General features: G+C 38.8%; 1 protein-coding gene across 1 annotated transcript in view; it reads right to left on the bottom strand.

The window, feature by feature from the left end:
• Positions 1-14,230, bottom strand: part of DLC1 (DLC1 Rho GTPase activating protein) — a 238,514-nt gene extending 224,284 nt beyond the window's left edge. Inside the window, exon 1 of the mRNA XM_082483152.1 lies at positions 13,718-14,230. The gene's annotated coding sequence lies outside the window, so the exon portion shown is untranslated. The remainder of the gene's footprint in view (positions 1-13,717) is intronic.
• Between the last annotated feature and the right edge of the window lie 924 nt (positions 14,231-15,154).

Below are 15,154 nucleotides of genomic sequence, written 5' to 3' on the forward strand. Positions count from 1 at the left end.
ATAGGGGAACTTCTGACAGAGATCAAAAAAAGACGCCGGTAATATTAAGCGTAAAAAGCTAAAAAATGCATCTTCTTAATGACACCCATGCATCCATCCACCTAAGATTTAGGCTGCTCTTAGTGTGCAGAAGGCAGGCATGCAAAGAGTTAATGGGTGGGTGTTAATCTTGCTGCTGCTAAATGGAGTTACACGTGTGCAGAAAGGGGAGAACAGATCCCTTACTGTTTTTCATTTTTTGGATGTGGAGGGTTATATTTCATGGGGGATGAAAAACAAATAAATTTTACTTTGGGAGCCCTTCTGTTTTACTGGCGCTATCACTAGAGCTGGCTGCCTCATAAGACTGCAGAAAAAATGATTAAACAGGAGAATATCCAATACTTTGCTTGAAATGCAAGACAAATAAATATATGACAAGGGCACTTTCATTGTTCTCCAAAATGTGAGCTTACGTTAGCACTGAATATGAAAAATTTACCTTACGTACACCCCCTCTCCAGCCAGCCACAGCTACCGGTCCCTGAAATCCCCTCGTTCCCACGGCACGTGGAGGAGCCCACGGTTTAGTGGAAGCTTAATTTTCTTCCACTCCCCCTCCGCTCCTCGAACTCTGCATTATCTGCCACAATTCAGCTTAGAAATTCTTTTCCTGCTGTAAATGCTTGACAGTGATGGGCCAACAAGGAACTTCTTTTCTCTCTTCTACCTCTGTATTCAGAATAACCCATTTCCTCTGCGCTCACATGTGGGCACGTAAGCTGTGCTTTGGAGGATTCAGCGCTCCAGACCTCTGAATGAGATTCATAACTGTGCTCCTTTCTCTGCTAGAGAACAAAGTGCACTGCCACTTTGCGGAAGAAACGTTCCAGCCTTGATCACTGCTTTTCTGCTATTGCTGCTCACTTTTTTTCTTCGCATGCAGCATCTTTTGTCCTCTGAGAAATGCCCCTTTCAAGTCCTTTTGTACTGTTCACCAAGGGAAGAAGCACCCCTCTTTCTCCCTTCCCATCATTACCACCCCACAACTAGAAACCTTTAGATCTGATTTTTCCAGACTTTTAAGACAGGCAGATGAACTCTTAGCAGTCTGTTGAAATTTTTTTGCCGAGTGAAAAGACCTTTTCTTCTGCTCAAAGCATCCGCCACTATGATACAGTCCATTCAGCTGCTCCCACAATTCAAACTCGTATTTTGCTTTTACTTTTCAAAAGCACTAAGTTTGGTACTGCTTAGTTTCTGAAGAATAAAGCTTGGAAAAAAAAAAATAGGAATGATGGACAAAAAAAATCTTGATCCTGGGTGTGACTTAAGGAATATTGGCACTATTGACTCAGTAGGCAATTGTTGACCAAAGGAAGTAGAAGTGAGCAGTGGGCGATCACGCTGCAGCAGAATCCCCTTCAAGCACCCTCTGTGATGCTTCACGGTGTTTACAACCCAAAATGTCATTTTAGATGGATTTTGTAATAATTTACTGCCTGTCTCCCTTCCCTTTCCATATAATGGAAATTAAGCATAGGGAAAGCCTTTTACTCTTGTTTATTTTTGGAAGTTCTGTATCAAGTCTCACGGAACTGATAGCTACTTTGGAGCAGATAAAGCATAGAGTGAAGTGATGTATAAGATGAAGTTGTAGCCTCTCCTATAATTACATTGTCTAGCATTTTTCTTCAAGGAGGATTCCCGTGATTTTTTTCTGAGAAGCTCAAATTATTCTGTTTCCAGCAGGCTTTCAAAATTCAGACAGAGAAGCGTCCTTTCTTTATCTCACGAAATTCCATTCAGGTATGGCTGTGCCGCGCATTTTTCAAGACATAATTTACCTTCGCTCGCTTCCCTCTTCAAGAAATGTGATGGCTTACAAGAAGTACCTTTAAACAAAACAGCCCCGATGCCTACGACTGCCACCCCACAGAAGCTGTGCAAGCGGCAGCAGGAAGACCTCGGAGTTGGAGCTCGAGTGAGAATGGAAAGGGGAGGTAGGACACTCACTCGAATGTCTCTCTCTGTGCTTCTCAGACCTATCATAGGCCCTCCGGGGGCACAGGATGGGACACAAAAACCTCCCAGTTACAAAAGCGAGGAGGCAGGGGCACACAACCAGAGCTCACTCATCCTCCGCCCCCTCCTCAGCCTTTCAAGCCACAGGAGCACAACCCGCCCGGGCTTGCCCAGGGTGGGAGGAAGGTTTAAGGAGAGAAATGTAGAGCCATTCAGCAGCAACGGCCACCCCGAATTGCCATTAGGACGGGAAGGCTATGGCAAGAGCAGACACAATTATGACGCCGCCATTCAGGAGGACACCTTGGTGGCATCCCCGGCTGGCCAAGGTGAGGACAGCCACTGACACAGGTCTGACATCCCCGCTGCCCCCACCAGATCTGTCATACTGACACTTCATTGCACTACGCGTGATCTCCTCCATATTGCAATAAATAAAAAGGCTTTGGAAGGGAGAAAGTGACAAAGGACATGGGAGAGTTGACTAAGTATAAGTGCCAGGAGAGCTTCAGAGAGGGCAGCCCAGGCGGTACAGCCCCTGCTGTCCTGCCAGCAGAATTCAGTTTTTCAGTTTTTTGCTAATGCTTTACACGCAGCGCAAATCTTTTCTGCGAAAAAATAAGGCCAAACATTAGCTTACAAACCTACTCAGAGATGAAAGACTGTTTCATGACATTTTTTACATAGCAGGCATATGTAAGCAACGGAGATCAAGCAGAAATATTTATTTTGTTATCATTATTTTATCTTCGTTGGTCTGTGACCCCAGTCAGCAAACTTTGTTTAAGGAAGTCTGAGTGAACAGGGTCTGTTTCCTATAAACTCATCTCACATCTTCCTGGTCTGGCTTATATTCAGCTCTTTCAGTAACTCCATACCCAGCTCTGAGACAGAATGTTGTTTACAAATAATTTGAGATAAAACATAAGCCTCTACGTCTTCTCTCAGCTAGTTATTTTAAAATACCTCCTGTTTTAGAATTTATAATCCTTCCTTCTCTTATTTCCTGGACGTATACTACCCTTTGAATTTTACTGAAGCGGAGGCTCACCTTGTCTGCAGTTTCTACGTAAACAGTCTTTGCAGCGCATAGGCATAGACCATACTAAACCCCGATGTCCTAGAATAGAAATATAAGGATTATTTCTCGCAGGGTATTAATCTAGTGAATACCAGATGCATTTTCCCTAATTTCTTTTGTACATAAAAGATAATGATGTATGATCAAATATTAAAAACTCTTTGAACTAATAACTATTTTGAAAATATTTACAACTTTATACCAAAAATCAGAAAAGGCATAGTACTTTCAAGACAAGTATGTCTTCGGAATGAAATTGTAAAACAGTTGAAATATTTCATATAAATTTTAACGGTAAGGTTTGCATGTGTACGGATGTGATGCCCCTATACGTTATAAACGTGAACACAGGCCAGTAATTTAGCTATTGCTGATTTTTCGCACAGATAAACACAACTGTAGCCCGATACTGTCTTTTCACGTGGTAGTTGTCCTTATCTTTGGGGAGATCTCTTACTGTTTGTTTTCAGGCATGAATTAGTGGACAGAAATAGAAGTACAGTCTGTAGGTAGTAGTGAAAGGTGGTTAAGTAATTAATACTTGACTGAAATCCACAGCCTAAGTCCCCTTGGCTCCAACAGAAGAGTTGGGGCTTCTGTGAAAGCATGCCATGCCTACCTGATAATCTCATTTTTCAAGAAAATCTAAGGAAAACCTACACTAACACAAACAGGTATATTAAAACTGACTGACTCAGGTACATTGTGTATGTGGTTCTGCTTTAAAAATTATATTTTAAGGGGTCAAATCAATGCAATCCTTAGAACTACAGAGACAGTAAAGCCCACTAGACACTGCTCAACTCAAACTTATTTTCTTCTGCTTCATGCTGCAGGCCTTTCAAGACAAAAAGTATTAAAAGTGAAGTGAAAGACGAAAAAATAAAAGTCCTAACTCCTCTCTTCCCTTACTTTGTGGCTGGATTTTTATTCTGAGAAAGTAATACGAGCAGCAATTGTTGATACATGACATTTCGGATCGTAGCTTGTCTCTTAGTAGAAGTTGCCTGTTAGTTACCTGTGAGATAATTAATATAAATATTACTAACAGTTTGACTCAGCTATAGCTATCCGAATTGAAATTTTTCAGAGACTTAATGCTCTAGTCATACGAAGCCAGACAGATAGGGAGAGTTTCTGAATGTATTTATAATACACTCTTAGGTGGATAAGAACTGAATGATACATTACATTATTTAGGATTACTAAAAGCCATAGGCTAAGTTTTTGGTAATACTCTAATTCAACAAGTGCGGATCCCAAAACTTTTCTAAAAGGAGGGGAATGAATAAAAGCTATGGAAAAAATATAGCCAATTTATTTGACATAAAATTTCTTTTTTCAATTGAAATATTTCTGCGTGACATTCTGCCATATGAACCATAATAGAAAATGCTTACTGGAAGTATTCTTGGCCCTCCTTTTGTGGTAAAATACTTTAAAATAATAGGCAATATTAAAAAAAAAAACAAACCACACCAAACCACAACTTAAGAAACACTCTCAAACACTAGCATTGGAACGATATTTCACTGTGCCTTCAGTACACACCAGAGAGATGCACGTGGGACAGTGTGGCTTTGGTATCAGTAATTATCACAGAGGTATGAACTAAACACAGCATACAACAAACATTCCTACCAGCACACACCCTATAATATAGGATTTTAAAGATAGACTTTCAGTGCACCACCAATTGCTGGCCAGCTGTAGATCAAACAAACAAAAAAAAGTGGCAACCGATAACAACCGTTGGACAAGCCTGAGAAACTGACACATGTTGAAATGTCAATTAGAAAAGGTGTCAGGACAAGAAAACAAAGTGTTCAGGAACTGGCTGGTAGAATTGAATACCAATACTCAAATGAGAAATTACTGATCTTGCAACTCTGAAGCGTACCCAAAGTTACCCTCATTGTACATGGGAACAAAAGGGGACAATTATGATGCCTACGAGGCAGAGGGAGGAGATCTGGGGAGCTGCAAGAGGAATGTGTTTCCAAACTAATGGCAAATGCCTTTGGAATCAGGTTTTACTCGAGGACGGAGATGCACTGAGCCAGAAGGGATCCTGACCGGGGCTTGGAGTAGGCATGGGAAGTACAGACTTTCTAGAGCAAGAAAGAGACTTTTTCCACATTTTTTTCTCTCTGATCATGAAAAGGAAGAGGAAGCAAAGGGATTTTTCACCCACAAATCCCCATCTTCTTACTAAGCCTCACAGGTGGTGTCTCCACACAACGAGAAGGTTGGAGGAACAGGGGGAATCACCCTGCACACTCAGTCTTGGGGTGCTGCAAGCAATGGAGGGATGCATCAAAAGCTGGTTTTGAAATCAAATAAAGGTCACCCGATCCTGAACTATATACTTGCAAGTCAGATCCCCGTATGCTGTAAATTGGCTGAAAATCTAATGAAAAATGATACATTTTTTTTTAAAGAAAACTAGAAAAATGAAAGCGAAGATATATTTTTTTATATATATATAATGAAGGAGATTATTAATAGATTTGCAAAGGTGGCTATTAGAACAAGTGTTTTTTAGGTTATTCAGAAGGAGAAAAGAACCAAAATAACAAAGTTTGTTAGTGATACAAAGAGACTCAATTGCAGTGGACAGCTAGGAGAGAAAATTGCATATGGAATTCCCTGACAATAAATATCATGGTATACAGTTATAAAAAAATAATTCTAACTATAAATGCGTAATAAAAGCCTTATGATATCTTCTACCAGCCAAGAGGAAAAACCCTCAAAACTAGGAATTACTGTGATTTGTAGTCTGGAACTGAATTTCAAGTTCAGTGAAAACTGGAAAGTATGTAGCACAGTAGGCAAAAGAGAGACTGAGCATACAGTGGCATAAGAATGTTGTCTAAATTCTGTTTAAGCCATGAACTGAATCCTATGTGCAGTTACGGTCATTTTGTCTCAGAAAGAAATGGAGCAGAAAAAAGTAGAGAGAAAAAAGTATGGTATAGTTTCTGTCTTGAGGAGATATGAAATAGGCCAAGATTTCCTGCCTGGGAAAGAGAGGATTTAGAGCCACATAAAAAAAATCAACAGTATCGTGAAGAAGGAGAATATTTATCCATTGTGCCTCATACTACAGGAACTCACAGAGGACCAAAGTATAAATAGAAAGAAGAAATCAGATTATTATTTTTTTTTTGTCTTATGCACATAAAGATATAGAAGTTATAATGTATAGTAAATATCAATCATACACTACAAAACGTTCATGACTTCTGTTAGAAGAAAAACTACAGAAGAAGTTAATTAAGCCATGTACCTGAAGTCATTCTTGTGACTTGATAAGGATTTCCTCTTTCCTGTGGGGATCACTTTCATGATCCCTTTAGCAAGCTATTTTCTTTTCTTTTCTCCTTTATAGATTCTGACATATGTCAGATATGGTCGTTATAGTTTTCTGTCAGTGAAAACATGTAATACTGTTCAGGTTGTTAACATCCTTTCTTTAAAAGACGTATGACATGTTACAAACATTGTGGTACTGTCCAGCAGTGTTATAAGATCTCAATGCATTAGATACCCCAAACTATAATGTTAAGTTGGCAAGTTGTTCATTCAGAGACACCAGAGGTCTTGCTTGTTTTGTGAAAACATTGGTTCCTAAGGTATGAGCCCTAACTTTGTCAATATGCCTTAATTTATTGTTAGAAAACATAAAACAGCATTGAGTTGCTTTGCTTTCTATTCCTCCTCAAAAAGTAGCCGCGGTACCAGTGCTCATCATCGTACAAAGACGGGCTTTTACTTGTAGCCAACATGTGATTACAGTGGGTTTTAGCTTGGTTGCATTTGTATTTGGTTCATTTCCAGCGCTGAGCCTCAGATCAGCTGAGCCTCTTCCTCAAGGATGAGAAGGGGGAAATGACAGGATCCAAACTGATCCACACTTATCCAGGCTTACTTAAGACCTATATTATTTACACCCAATTTAATTATCGAATCAAAACCAACTTAAAAGATAATTTAAAATCCCCAACTTTGTATTTTTGTACTATTTGGTATTGATGAATAGTCAATAAAACAGAGAAATACTATTTTTCAAGTATTTATAATATAATTATATGTCACTGTAATTTTATTAATGACCTTTTAATGTTAATAAGCATTAAATTCTTATTGGCTGTTATGATAATCAATCACCTACTGCATCATTCCAGAGTGACAACAGCCATCAAATTTGTAACTGCCCATTAGAAAGAAGAGGGCTTAAGCTGCAAAGCATTACTAGCATAGATTTTTTTAGAAGTAACTCAGAGCCGTGATATCTAGCAATTCTGATCTGAGTACGCTGGTCTTCAAAATTTAGTAGTCTAAGAGATATACCATCTTGGTTTCAACATAATCTAAATTGCTTATTTCTTTGGAATGAGGAAAAGTAATCTAAGGTGTAAAGGTTTGGATTCTTCTTTTTGCACTGTTTTTTCTTTCCCTAATGGATTTTTTTTTTTCTTTTCCAAAATGGAGGTTGTGTATATGGAAATTTCATTGCCCCTCTGATCCTCCCCCCAAATAATTTCTGCTCTCCAACCCCAGAGAACAGAAAAACTAACATAGTTGGTAGACTCCTTACACCTCTTTCCACCCCACCCCCACCCCCCCTTACCTGGGAGCATCTTAAAAAGCCAACATTAAATGCCATCCCATAGGATACGGCAACCCAGAAAACTGTGGCTCTTATTTTTGTTCCTGAATTAGGATAGTTTTTTTCCTAAACCTCATTTTCTTCAGGATAGAAGAAACTCCATTTTGTAGCCAGCTCTAGTGAAGAACTAATTTTCTAGCTCCAGGAGGTCCTTTTGAAAACAATATAAATTCACCAGATTGTATTCCTGATGCCTTTTAGATTACAAGGTTCTAATATAGCTTTTCCATTTAAAGAAAAGCTGCTGGTGCTTGTTATAGCCATGAGCTATGAAATCTGAGGCACTATGGACAATGACTTTTGGCAACCAGTCTGCTTACTGAGTGGTAGGGGGCATGTTTTCATTCCTAGTGTAGACAGGACTAAAAGTATTTTTGACATTATTATGCATACAATTTGTACATAAAGAGTTGAAAACTATTTTTTCCCATCGATAAAGCCAAATACTTTATTATCAAGAGTCTAGAGAGAATGACTACTGCGACGGCTGTGCTTTTTGGTGGGAACGAACCATCGGTAGTATCATTTGGGATCCCATTTTGATGCATCTGTAAAAAAGTACTGAAAGCAAAGTGAGCAAGTATTTCTGGAATGCAACTGAAGATGCGAAAAGCAAAAATTAATCAAAATGGCTGCTGTATCAGACATTTCTTTGAAACTAGAGAGAGGGATAACATGTAGTGCACAATGAGTGTTTTGTAAATGCACCGGAGGACCCAATTAAGTCCACTTCCTTCAAGGAAGGGAATGTAAGGAAGGAATTGAATTTATTTCCCAGGTTGGTGAAATCGGGGCGAAAAAAGTCAGCATCAGAACAAAATCTTGCAGCTGACCATTTTTCATTATAATATTCTTATTTCAGAATTCAGGAAGCTTCTCTTTCAAATGACTTGTGTACAGTGTGTTTGTATGTCACCTCTTTATCCTCTTTCTCTCTGTCCCTATAATAGTCATAATGCCAATATGACTGTTATAGCCATAGTCAATAGACCTCCACAGTATTTTCCAGAGATACCTCAATTCCACGTTCATTAGTTGGTCTCCCAATTTTATGCAGGTACTCTCCTATTCAGCATCTGTAACCTGCCTGAAAAGACACACCCAACCCTGGAAATTAGTATTACTGAGTACACGAGTATAGGAAAAATAAGAGATGACTCATGAGCTCATGCAGATACCTTCCCTTGATTTGAAAACTATTTCAGGTCTGTTTTGTTTACCAGCTACCAATTCTCACAGGACATGCAAGAGCTTTTTTAATTTAATTTAAATTTATCCAGTTAATCTGACAGTGTCTCAAGGTTTGGAAGTTGCCAGGAAGGCACTGCCATCTTCTGCACTTAGGTATTTAGCGGAACTAGAATGTGGATTTGTCTCTGCACATGGAATCATTCAAATGCAGCTTCTGCTGTGGAGGGTGCAACTCTTTGAGACCATCCTTTCAGCAAAAACTTCTTATTTTAGTGCATTATTATTGGTAGCTGCTACCTCTCTCTGAGAAAACAGCACTATCTGAAGACAAAAAATTCAAGCAAAATGAAGAGTTATCTGCCCTTCATCTGTGGACAAGAAAGTGCGTAATGAATCCAACAGTGCAACTTCCAGTGCATTGAACCTCTCAGGACTGTTTGGAAGTGGAAGGTTAAATGCTCCAGACAGAACCAGTGAATCCAAAGCAAGCCTTCCTTGCCCATTACACGTCTGTGTCTTGCAGGAGAAAATTCATGAGAAGAAACAGCTTCATATTTTGTGATGGTCTTAGAAAAGATGCTAATAATACAAAATTAAGGTCGTTGGATGTTCTTTATTAACCGCTTTTGGCTAGGCAAATTTCTCACTGGTTCATCTTGCCTCTTCCACTTTCTGCTAGCTCCCTTTGCAACAATCCTCCATACTACTCCAGATTCCCCTCACGTCTCAGTCTAATGAAATTTTCTTTTTGAATCTCAATCACTCATTCCCCCTTATTCTAAGTGAAATTTTTGATCATGAGGCAAACTTTCCACAAGTACAGTGATGTTCGAGTTAGAACATTTATTTTTTCTAGCATTAAACATTATTTGTCACGGTTGAGATGCAGTGCAACGGGCTGTGCGAAACTCTTACCAATAAGACATGGTACCTACCCTGGAATGCCTAGAGCTGATAAGGGGTGATCTAGAGGCTGTGAGAACAAGTAGAGATTCAGAAGTAACAGAAGTTGTTTACAAATTTTCCTAGAATTCAAGGGCATTTAATCTAAACCTACTGGATTTTTGAGACAAGATATAATAAAATAGCTAACAGGAAATATCATGAACAAGAAAAAGAAGAGCTTAGAGAGAAATGAAGGCTAAAAGTAGAGAGTATAAGTTAATTTTTTTTAACGTAGATATATGCAGCCTAAGGAAAACCTCTTTATTTGTATTGAGTGGCTGAGGTATAATATGCCAGAGATAAAACTCCAGGCATTTCTAAGTTCAACATAACTGATTTTCCCCCATTCAAGAGAAACAAGCAATTATGGTAATAGTGGCTTTGAAATTCTCTACGAACAGACTGTTCTTAAAATAAGTAGTTTCTAAAAGCATCAACAAATATCAATGCTGAAATATGAAATATAAAAAAAAAAAAAAACAACTCTTGAAGTGCTGTCAGGAGCCCAAGAACATATTCAGATTTAATAGCGGTCATCATTTCCATAAAAATGATATGCAAAATCCTACTACACATAGGATTTGCATGTGAAAATTCTATATAAAAATCATACCCCAAACCAAATTTATATATATACATACACATACATATGTACACATATACATATGTATACACACATATATAAAGATACACCTGTGTATAGAGCCAAGCTTCAAGTCCTTACTAAGTATTCACACTGATCACCATCTTTGGAGATATTCAAAACCCAAGTGGACAAGGCCCTCAGTAACCTGCCTTAGTTGGCCTCGCGTTAAGTGAGGGGTTGGATCAGAGACTACCAGAAGTTCTTTCCTCTTAGGAAGGGAATCATGATGTGGCCCTTCTATTTCAATTGCTCTCACCCCTATGTTACTCCATTTTTGTCCTTTTTCCTTTTTCTTTTGTAAAAGGAACAGAATGCCAACATGAAAAACTTCTTCTAATTTTTCTCCAGACAAACAAACAACAGAAAATGGAACCAGATGACTAAAAGAAAAAAATGAGAATACTCTAAGATATATCTCCTTTGTGAGAAAACTGTTTGTAAGTTCCCTTCTTCCTTCTGCTACTGCCCTCCTCAGGGAAGCTTTATATCAAAATAGCAGCAAAACTCACGTTAAGAACAACAGAAAAATACAATATGAAATTCAGCTTAACACTTCTGACAATTGAAAGAATAAAAATGAATTAACTTTTGAGATCTATGAAAAAAACAAAATGGGCGTCCTTCTATTATTCCACCACCTAAAGAATATTTTAAAAATTGATTTTAAGGTCAGCAATTTAAAAGAATTACTATAATTACTAAGAATTACTATATCACCCTCCTATTCAAAAACCGCCTACCCAATCAGTTGTCTTTGCTTTCCCTTTTCTTTTGGGAGGAAATACATTTTGCTTTCTGTTACAGAGATCTTAATGAATTAGGCCTAAATATTCAAACTTGTTTTGTTCAAGTGCTCGAATTATGGAGTTTAACATGGAGGTCAACAGGTACAAGGTCCAAAAGAAAATAAGTTTGCAGGCACATACATTTATGGTGAAGGAAAGCTATTTGAATAATTTCTATTAAATGAATGTAACCACTTGCTTTTATTTTCCTCAAGGCTACAGACATTAATTCATGTGCTTAATTGTTCAAAGGAATCATCTGATATAACTGTTTTGGCTATTTTCTTGTTTCAAATGAAGAACATTAACATTTCTGAAGGAACAGGGAAAGGTCAAAAACTTTAGATGCTCAGTGCTAGATTCTATTCAATTTTCCATGTTCATTATTGCTATATATCTATAAAATAATTTTCAGGGTTTTTTTAGACAGTAAGCTTTCAATGAATAATTTTTCTTCAACAGCAATGTCTTAAACAACAACAGGATAGCATAACGGAGAAGTTAGACTAAGTAGAACCAGCAATTGAATAGCAAGAGTTATTTGTCTTCAGGACTTTTAAATAAACCTCCTAAAGCAAAAGGCGGGCAGCTATTTGTAATTTTTTTTTTCTTTTTTTTTTTTTTTTATAATCTATAAGAAACTTCAGAGCTAAATGTGAAAATATTTTCTGGGTTTATTCTGTTGTCTACCCTATAGTTCAGTTGTCTCAGGTGTCAAGTATTTTCATCTGCATGTGAGGTCAGATGAGGTCGTTATATCCTTTAAAACCCAAAAGACAGTGCTGCAGAAGGTGCTCCTTGATGTGGAATTATTATTATTTGATATTTTCTCTCCTGTTTAACTAGAGTACTTGCTAATACTAAGTACATACATGCATACTTGCAGGAGCAAGTATGGGAATACAGCGCAGTAAAAGCCACTAACGCTAAATCCCTTGAGACATCAAAGTTCCAGCACAAATTTCACGGGAGTGACGCAGAGACTTAGTTGTTCAGATTCCTCCCAACTCCTCGGTCCCACCACCTACCTACCACAGCTCTCCCAGTTCAGGGCACCGAACTGGAGAAGGCTTGTCCATGCGCAAATGAGTGATGATAGTGACTTAGACATTCACCCCAGGATACAGCCAGGGACAGCTTGCTGCCTATGAGCTGTTCCCTGTCCCCTTCAGACCCATGCCCTTCACAACACAGAGCCACTGTGACCACCATGAACAACAACGTTCTTCCACCCGAGTGGCAGCAAAATGTACAGTTGTCAATCTATTGCACAGGAGATATCTGACCCCATTCTGGAGTATTTACTGGTCCTTCGTGTCCTTTCACGCCACCAAGTCATTTCATCACTCCCCAATCATTTTGAAAAAATGTTCAGTAAAACCATGGTTAAAACCTTCTTGAAATATGCGAACAGATGATTCCTGTTTAGTTACCAATCTGGCCAATAAATGTACGGAGCCTTAATGACGCTCATAAGAAAGAAAGAATCTCTCATATTACTTACAATCAGCAACTGTCCTTTTAGATCTTCAGGAAGACAAAGGATACTATATAGATTCCCATGAAAAATCCTTCTGATGTCCATAACAATTTAATAATTAAATCACGCATCCACACCAAATAGCAGCAGTTCCATTCATGCATCAGTTAAAGATAATATCCCAAATTTCCCCTAAGCTACTTCACAGCAGATTCTTGTTATTTTTCATAGTTAAACGTTTACTAGGTTAAGAAAAAGACTGAGTAAATTCATATGTTTTCACCAAAAATTATAGTCAGCTGACATTTACTGAATCTTGCTTCCCCTCTTCTAAATGCTAGCACAGCACACCCCAAACTGCGTATCTAATCACAGGTTACTAAAAATAACCTAATTTAGCTAATGCCAAGAAATAAACCTTGGAATCGCACATTTAGAGTGTACACATTTCAGACTGCATTGTCAGTTATACCACAAATTTCATCTAGGACTGAGAAAAGGCTAGAGACCAAACCCAGCAGAGGTACAACTGATATATCTACCTCAAACACTCCTCATCATCATTACTGTTGGAGAGGAGGGAAGGGAAGAGAAGGTGGGGGGAGAGAAAAAAAAAAAACCACCATAGCCCTAAATGCCCTCCCTGTTGGCAAATGAGGTGAAAAAAGAAATCATTCACACGTCTAGCTCTCCTGTTTAATCTCCATTAAAAAATATGCAAGCAAGACCATGCAGCTCTATTTATATATGAATGCAAATAAACAAAGTCCAGCATATCAAGCATATTTTTAAAAGATGAAGAAAAAAAGCACAAGAAGAGTTTTTTATAGATCTGGTGCAATTTGATAAACAGAATTGGCACAGTCTATAACTACATGTACATTTTTAATGATTATCATTTTTTTTTTACCTCCAGTTTTAGTGCTGAGATCCTGAACGCAGAAAGCTCCACTGCTGGATACTGCTTGTCTCTTTGCCGATTTTTCTTTTCTTTCCCTTTTTTTTTTTTTTTTTTTAAATTTTTTATTTTTTGGTAGTTTAAAGTACAGAAAGATTCCAAGACAGCCTTACCTAGATGAAGAGAATCTGGAGTTCAAACATGACCTCCCTAAAAATCTTTGGTCAATAAAAGAAAAAAAAAAAAAAAAAAACAAACCAAAAACAAACCACCAACAACAAAACCAAACCAAAAACCAAAACACGAAACGAAGGAGCAAATAAACAAACAAAAGAGCCCAGTCCCGGTTAGCTCCTGCTAGCACAAAAGTTCAGATTTCGCTACTGAGATCATTGCTCTATTCTAAGCAGTTTTGCTCAATGTGTGATTCTAACAAAAACACCCTCTGCAGCTGGAGGGAGCCTTAACTAAGCAGGAGCCTGTCAAGCTTTTCCCAGTGACTTCTGTCTACTAAATTCAGACTGATGTTTTGTGAAAGGGGCCTCAACAACCAGGCCCAGATTGCCTGAAAAGTATTTCCTGCCTTTGAGAGCGAGGGAGAGGGAGACAGGGAGCGCGGCTGCCCGCGCCAGGGAGAGCGCGCACGGAGGGGGTGGGGGGGGGGGGGGTGGGGGGGGCAAGAAAAAAAAAAAGACAGCAAGACCGAGCGTTTCAAGACGTCCAGCTTAATCCACTGCTGGGCTGTTTCTATCAAAGGGGGAATATCTGTGCTACAGCTACAGAAATGTAAAAATGTTCCCAAGCCCCTCCCTCCTCTTCTGTTTTTTCTTTGGAAAAAAAATAAATATTTTGTACCTCTCTCGTGTTCGTGCAAAGATAACCCTTCCCCAGAACAACAGGAGAGCGTCTCTGAAACGCCTGGTCTGTGGCACCAGGTAGCGAGAAACAGGCAGAGGACGACACGGTCTAAACTCAATTAACACATGGCATTGACAAAGGGTCCAGTGCTATTCCGACGAGCAAATACAGACAGTTCGATCCATGATAGACACCGTTTACACGCGTATGCTCAAATTGTGCTCCTGCTCAAGAGAACAAGCTGGATCTGAGAAAACGAACGCCGCAGTTTAAACGCAGTCGCATTGCGGGCAGCGGTGTACGTTGCTTTACCTCTTCTGAGAATCCTCCAGAGTCACACAAATCCAGCTCTGCAAAAGCGCAAGGACAGACTCCATCTTGATCATATTAGTATTTTGCTGACATAAAACACTTGTAACGACTCCGTTCCAGTTTGACAGGGTGCCTGAATCACGTCTCCAGAGTAACCCACAGCATCTACATCCTTTGCTCTATACAAATTTAGCGAATATCATCTGTTTATCTTTTCTGCTTTCTTCTGCCTCCTCTGAATGACTTCCTCTTAGCTGTTCCAGCCTAAGAACTTGGATT

Source organism: Vanellus vanellus (genome assembly GCF_965231255.1).
Source record: "Vanellus vanellus genome assembly, chromosome: 4".
NCBI classification, from domain to species: Eukaryota; Metazoa; Chordata; class Aves; order Charadriiformes; family Charadriidae; genus Vanellus; species Vanellus vanellus.